We start from the raw sequence: 7,852 nt of genomic DNA, 5'->3' as shown, positions 1-7,852 counted from the left end.
CCCCACCCTGTCCTCTGGCAACCTCTAATTTGTTCACTGTATTTATGGGTATGTTTCTGCTTTTTATCTTATTCATTTTATTCTTTAGGATTCCACATATAAGTGAAATCATGTGACATTTGTCTTTCTCTGATTCATTTCACTTAGCATAATGCTCTCTAGGTCCATCCATGTTGTTGCAAATGGCAGAATTTCCTTCTTTATATATATATATATATATATATATATATACACACACACACACATATATATACACACACACATATATATGTATATATAGAATACATATATATATACATATATACACATATATATGTATATGTATACACACACATATATATATTCACATTTGGGTTTGTTTTTTTTTTTACCATTCTTCCATTAATGGGACACTTTGGTTTTTTCTATGTCTTGGCTTCTGTAAATAATGCTGCAATGAACATAGGGGTGCAGTTGTCTCTTTGACATAGTGATTTCATTTCCTTTGGATAGATAACCAGAATTGGAATTGTATCATATGTAGTTCTATTTGTAATTTTTTGAGGAAATTCTATACTGATTACCATAGTGGCTGCACCAGTTTGCATTCCCACCAATGGTGCAAAAGGATTCCCTCTTTTTTTTTTTTAAGAGAGAATGAGAATGAGCACAAACACGGGGAACAGAAGAGGGAGAAGCAGGGTCCCTGCCCAGCAAGGAGCCCCATGCGGAACTCAATCCCAGGACTCTGGGATCATGACCTGAGCCGAAGGCAGACACTTAACTGAGAACCCAGGCATCCCAGGACTCCCTCTTTTCCACATCCTCACCAACACTTGTTATCTCCTATCTTTTTGATAACAGCCTTAAATTCTATTTTGTCTTTTACTAACATTATTATAGTAGCTTCCTTTGATTAGTCTTTTCCGGTTATACTTTTTGTTATCTCTTTACTTTTTTTTAATTATTTATTTATTTATTTTTTAAAGATTTTATTTATTTATTTGACAGAGATAGAGACAGCCAGCGAGAGAGGGAACACAAGCGGAGGAGCCTGATGTGGGGCTCGATCCCAGAACGCTGGGAAGCCTGATGTGGGGCTCGATCCCAGAACGCTGGGATCACGCCCTGAGCTGAAGGCAGATGCTTAACCGCTGTGCCATCTAGGCGCCCCTTTACTTTTTTTTTTTTAATTGTTTTCTGATGACCAAAGAAATACGTGTTTATTGTTGATAATACCAAGGAGAAAAATCACACATACTTCCATTATCCAAGGATAACCACAGTAATATTTTGGCATGTAATCATTCCAGACAATTATCTTTAGGTAGGTATACATAGATATATAAATTGCTTATTTTAAAAACTAATTGTGATCATTCTGTATATAACTTTCCTTAAACTTTTTTTTTACTTAACAATTATCAGCTCTTCCATTTTATTTTTTATATGGCATGAAGTTGTAATTTTTTTTTAAGGTTTTATTTACTTATTTGTCAAAGAGAGCGAGCACACAAGCAGGGAGAGTGGCAGGCAGAGAGAGAAGCAGGCTCCCCACTAAGCAGGGACCCCAATGCAGGACTCAATCCCAGGACCCTGGGATCATGACCTGAGCCAAAGGCAGACGCCTAACAGTCTAAGCCACCCAGGTGTCTTTGAAGTTTTAATTCTTCATAATTTTCCATTATATAGATGGCCCCTTTTTTTTTTTAAAGATTTTATTTATTTATTTGACAGAGATAGAGACAGCCAGTGAGAGAGGGAACACAAGCAGGGGGAGTGGGAGAGGAAGAAGCAGGCTCATAGCAGAGGAGCCTGATGTGGGGCTCGATCCCATAACGCCGGGATCACGCTCTGAGCCGAAGGCAGAAGCTTAACCGCTGTGCCACCCAGGCGCCCCCAGATGGCCCCTTTTTTATGTACAATCATTTAGAATTTGGCTTCTCCACTTCTTAATGAATATCATTGTACATAAACCATTCCTTTGCTTTTGAAATTTCCCCATGTATCTCTTGCAAACAGTATTTGGACAAAAAAAAATTCCTTGGAATGAGCTGACAGTGTCAGGTGAATTTAATCCGTTTATATATATGTAACTACAGATAATTTGGTTTTATTTCCACTTTTCTTATTCTTTTTATCTGCTCTCCTATCTTCTATTGGCTTGATAAAATTTTCTGTATTCTGCTTTGCCGTTAGAATTTATAGTGTATTTATATTCTTTTATTTTTTATTTTTATTTTCTTAAGATTTTATTTATCTGACAGTGAGAGAATGCACAAGCAGGGGGAGTGGGAGAGGGAGAAGTAGGCTCCTCACTGAGCAAGGGGCCTGATGCAGGGCTCTATTGTGACTTAAATTGTGACTTTTTAAATACATAATTCACTAAATTTTTTTTCTTAAAAAATCTGATATTATCCATTATCTTTATATATGTCTTGAATGAGATTAGGAACTATCACTTGACTATCCTCCTATGTATGGTCACTAGGCCACATCTGAAAATCATGTTAAGTCTTATACATCTTTACTGATTTGGGGGGCTTCGTTTCTCCCCTCTGGACTATTTTAAAGCAAACTGAAGAATTACAAGTATTTCAGTATTCATCTTTTTAAAAATAGGTGTTTTATTATATAAACACAATGTCATTATTGTAACAGAACTAAAATAATCACCAATGTCATATAACCCAAGTTTATAGTCTCATTTCCCCAGTTGTGTGTTTTTACAGTTATTTTGTTTGAATCAAGACCAAACAAAATCCACATTTCACTCCTTCCCCTGTTATGTCTGTGGTTCTAGTCACATCATCTCTCACACAAATTACTGTAATAGCTTCCTAACTAGTCTTCTTCCTTCCACTCCCTACCTCTTCAATCTATTTCAATACAGCAGTCAGAATGATCCTTCTCTCCTGAAACTCTTCAGTAACTTCTTCTTTTTTAAAGATTATTTACTTGAGAGAGAGAGGGCGCACATGCACGTGTGCAAGTAGGGGAGGGGCAGAGGGAAAGAATCTTCAAGCAGACTCCTGGCTGAGCTCAGAGCCCAGCCCATGGGCTGTTCACTCCATTTCAGACACAGTGGCCTCCTTGAAATCTATGAAATGTGCCAAGCATGCTCTTTCCCAGGGTCATTGTACCTGCTGTTACCTGTGCCTGGAGTTTTCTTCCCCAGTTATCAGTATGACGGTGTCCCTTACTTCTTCAAGTCATTACTTAAGTATTTTTTTCACTGAGCTATTAAAAATTAAGAATTTGCACCTCTTGGGGCGCCTGGGTGGCACAGTGGTTAAGCGTCTGCCTTCGGCTTAGGGCGTGATCCTGGCGTTGTGGGATCGAGCCCCACATCAGGCTCCTCCGCTATGAGCCTGCTTCTTCCTCTCCCACTCCCCCTGCTTGTGTTACCTCTCTCTCTCTGGCTGTCTCTATCTCTGTCAAAAAAATAAAAAAAATCTTTAAAAAAAAAAAAAAAAAGAATTTGCACCTCTTGCCCTGCCAGCTTCAGCATTCCCTATCTCATTATCTTTTTTATTTGTGCATTGCACTTATTCTCTTGCTTATTTTCTCTAGAATAACAATCTGCTGAGAGTGGTAATTTTTGTCTGTTTGATTTACTCTCTCTTTTAGCATCTAGAACATTGCCTGACATATAAAAAACGATAAATGTTGAATAAATGAATGAATGTTAACTTTACCAGATTTCATAACTTCAATTTTTATTCTTTGTCTTTCAGGATCCTAAAACATACTTATCTTAAAGTACTTTTCAGGCTATTCTATTATTTTCATCTTGAGTGGATTGAAATTTCAAAAGGTATTGGTTAACTGTTTGTCTTATCATTAGGTTTCTTTCACAAATTTGAAATTTTGATTTACAGCGCGTTTTCTTCTTTCATTTTATTTTTCTTTCCTCTGGGTTCAGCCCTTCTAGCAGTTTTAAGTTGCCTCCAAGTTGTGTCCTAGAAACACCAATTCAGCTAAGTGTTATATGCTAATTCACAACTTCAATTCTTTGGTGATAACTGGTGTCTTTGGTGACACCGGTTACCAACTGAGCAAACTGCAAACTGTGCACTTCTGCCCACATTGGGCCCACATCTTCCTATATGACCTGGAGCCCACATATCATTTGGAGGTAGGTTTTGCTGCTTAGTCTCCTTTCCCAAGTGGCGCAGTAGGAGAGAGGAATCCCAGCTCGGCCCTTAGCCTAAAACAGTGCTGTTTTGGTCCCCTTTTTCATTCCTGTTATTTCTGCTATTGAAATAAAAATCCATTTCATCAGAGGATCATCGATTTTATTAATCTTTTAAGTAACCTGCTTGTGGCTTTTTTATTCCTCTCCTGTTTTTTATTTCCTATTTTTTAATATTTTCTTCCCTCTACTTTCCTTAGGATTTTTTATTTTCTTCTCCTCTTGAGATCAATGCTTAATCATATTTGGGGCTTAAAAATTATCTAAAGCTATACATTTCTCTTCTAGTACTCTTATCACATCTCACAAGTTTTGAAATGTAGTAGCACTTTTAGATCTCAATACCCTGCCAGATTAGAACTTCTGCTCTGGACCTAGGCAGGCAGCCTGTTGCTTCAGCTGGTTCATGGTTTCTTCCTTTATTTCTGGTCTTTGGATATATTTTTTGGTTTTGAACCCAATTTTCTCTTTTTATATTTATCACACTATGTTTGGAACAGAGGGGGTGCTTTAGAGAATCGACTCAAGATGTTATTTGATTGGAAGTCTTTGCATATCTCTCTCCTACAGCAGGTAAAATAAACACATTTTATTTTTTGCATTCCATATATTTTATGTTTATTTTTCCTTCTAATATATTTATTTTTTAAAAAAAACTTTGAAGGTTTTTTTAAATAATCTCTATACTCAATGTGGGGTTCAAACTCACCACCCCAAGATTAAGAGCCCCACATTCTTCCAACTGAGCCAGCCAGGCACCCCATCCTTCCATTAATTAATTAATTTGTAATTTATTCTTAATTAATTAATTTACTGATTTTTAAAGTAGGCTCCACTCCAAGCCTGGATCCCAACACGGGGCTAGAACTTACGACCCTGAGATCACGACCTGAGCTGAGGGGCACCTGGGTGGCTCAGTCAGCTGAGCATCAAACTCTTGATCTCAGCTCAGGTCTCAATCTTGGGGTCGTGAGTCCAGGCCCCTCACCAGGCTCCAAGTTGGACATGGAACCTACTTAAAAACAAAAAACAAACCAAATAAACAAAAAGACCTGGGCTGAAATTGAGTCAGCCACTTAACCAACTGAGCCACCCAGGCACCCCCTTCCATATATTTAAATAGAACTTTCATGCACTCAAATTTTATCTTGATGTAATTTTATCTTAGTCATTTTTATTACCTCTATGCCAAGCTGCATCAACACATTCGCATGCCATCTTTCCATGTAAGACTCTGGACAGCTAATGTTTATTTCCAACAGATTTTGGAGGTCTTTTGTAAACATGATCTTATCATTCAGGCAAGTTTGTTCTTAATATTGCTACAGTGGTGTCTCCATTTCAGGGACTGTTAAGCTGCTGAGGTTGTAGAACTCCTTTCCAATTAATTTTCTGTTAACAGAACTCAAGTCCTAATCTGTTAAAATCAAGACAGATAGGTTCCACTCAGATTTTTAAAGGGAAACTCAGGATTCAGTATTATGTATAAACTTCATGGGGGGAAAAAAAGACGGCATATAACAATGCCTGTCCAAAAATACTGGTTTGGTCCTCAGTATAAAATTAAATTCCCGGTAAATTGTAGGCTATTGCCCTGGTAAATGTTTCCTGGAACATTTCCTACCCAAAGCCAAGACCGTCATAGCTATAACCTAAGATTGTCCTGCTGAAAATCAAGCACTTAAAAAAACAGTTATTTTTCTCTTTAAAAACTAGCTTTATTTAAAAGAATCTGAAGCATAACACTATAGGAACAAACTTACAATACATATTGTTCAAGAAAGCCTGCCATACATAATTTCTACTAATAGTAGGTCTAAATACTGATAAATAACATTCTTTATACAATGCACAAACAACACTTAGTATGAACCTTGGAAAGAATGGCCAACAATAACATGGACTGTTTTGACAGTAGACCTCTACTTGTCTTACTACTTATCTTAGAATAAACAGCTAAAATGTGGAAGATAAGTCAAATTCCTCTTAAATTCTACCATGGTGTTTGAGGAAGAAAGAAAGGGATCAAAAGGAGGAAATTATAAGAATTAAAGATCTTAAAAAGGGAAATTGGCTTACCACTATTAATAGTAATTATTAATAAGTAATTCAGAATTGAGAATTTTTGGTTTAATACTTGGAAGCCCTTAGACAAACTATCCATTATCCACTATATTCAATCAGTTACCAAGCCAATTTTATTTCTCTGAAAACTGTAACCTGTACAAAACCATACAAAGAAAATAAACAATTTGGGGGTAACCTAGTCATTTCATACTTTAAATTTTTCCACAAAGCAATTCATGAATCATTTAATACTAATACTTCTTTAAACCTCTATGACTTAAATAAAAACAGACTCATTTCTAAGAGATTATATGTGAAGATACCAGGAAAAAAAATAAAACCTTAATATGTAATTCTAAATTTTAACTCCCAAAATAGACCCATGTAAACACTGGGCATTCAAATCAAATATAATGGAATTGTGCCACAGTATAGTATATGGCATTTTTTAAAATATTAAGAACTGTATCAGATTTATTGCTATGTCAATCTTATCAATAGCTGACAATCAAATGTACAAAATACACAACAACCATGCCAAAAATGATGCTGTATAGTGATATCATGAACATAACATAGGTAAACATTTATATTGTAATATACATCACTAATACAGTAAAACCTTATTCAGGATAGTTTGAATTGATAAAAGTCTAAAAATTTGAATACTTTAAAAAGATATGCAGTTTAAGCACTCATAAGCATTCTTTTTTTTTGCTTTCAGGTATGCAATTTTAAAATATGCAAATTTGCACTGGCCAAGTATTATCTATTACAATTCTTTTGGGTACTTGTTTTGAAGATAAAAGAATGCTTTTTAAATAGTATTCTCAAATAAATGCTCCATAAAGCTTGATATTTTCCCAAGATTAAACATTTTTCTTTAAAATGTTATGACTTTTATTAATAAAACTTTCATCAGATAGTACAAAGTAAACACCACTCAAGTCCATTGAGTGTAACTCAATGGTCACAAATTTTAAGTAAATTAGAGGACTTTCGTGGTATTGTAATAGCTTCTTAATAAATGAAGATTAACATTTCTACTTATTTTGGTTATGATGAAGTGAATGGTATCTTTTTTGGTTGGAAGACATCAGAGTAGGTTCAAAGTCTAGTATGTAATTTTAATGGTAAGGGCTAAAAAAAAAATCCTAATATGCACAATCAATTAAGATATTAATTCCTTGGTAAGTTATAACTGTGAGAGAAAAATCAAAATTTTAAGAAGTATTTATTGTATTGTGAATGTTATGAATTGCTAACACCAAATTTTACCCCCTCTCCCATTTCAAAACATCAGGCCATCTACTAATCCATAAATATTGATGTTTCACATACTTCATAGAGTAGCTTAAACATACCAGCGTAAGAAATAATTAGTATTACATAGTAATTTCCTTTGCCATAGGAATAAATGTTGGACAAAGTCTGGAAACATTTTATTTTCCAATTTGAATTACAGTAATTTTGCCACAGACCACAGCACTAGTGCATGTGTTACTTTAGACATGCTCTAAGAACAAAACAAAAAATTACTGCAAAAATACATGTCACCAATGTGGAACACACTCAGATTTGTATAAAAGTACTGAACTAATATCCCAAAAA

The sequence above is a fragment of the Ailuropoda melanoleuca genome, chromosome 5 (genome assembly GCF_002007445.2).
Source record: "Ailuropoda melanoleuca isolate Jingjing chromosome 5, ASM200744v2, whole genome shotgun sequence".
Taxonomy (NCBI): Eukaryota; Metazoa; Chordata; class Mammalia; order Carnivora; family Ursidae; genus Ailuropoda; species Ailuropoda melanoleuca.
Note: the sequence above shows the minus strand (reverse complement) of the source record.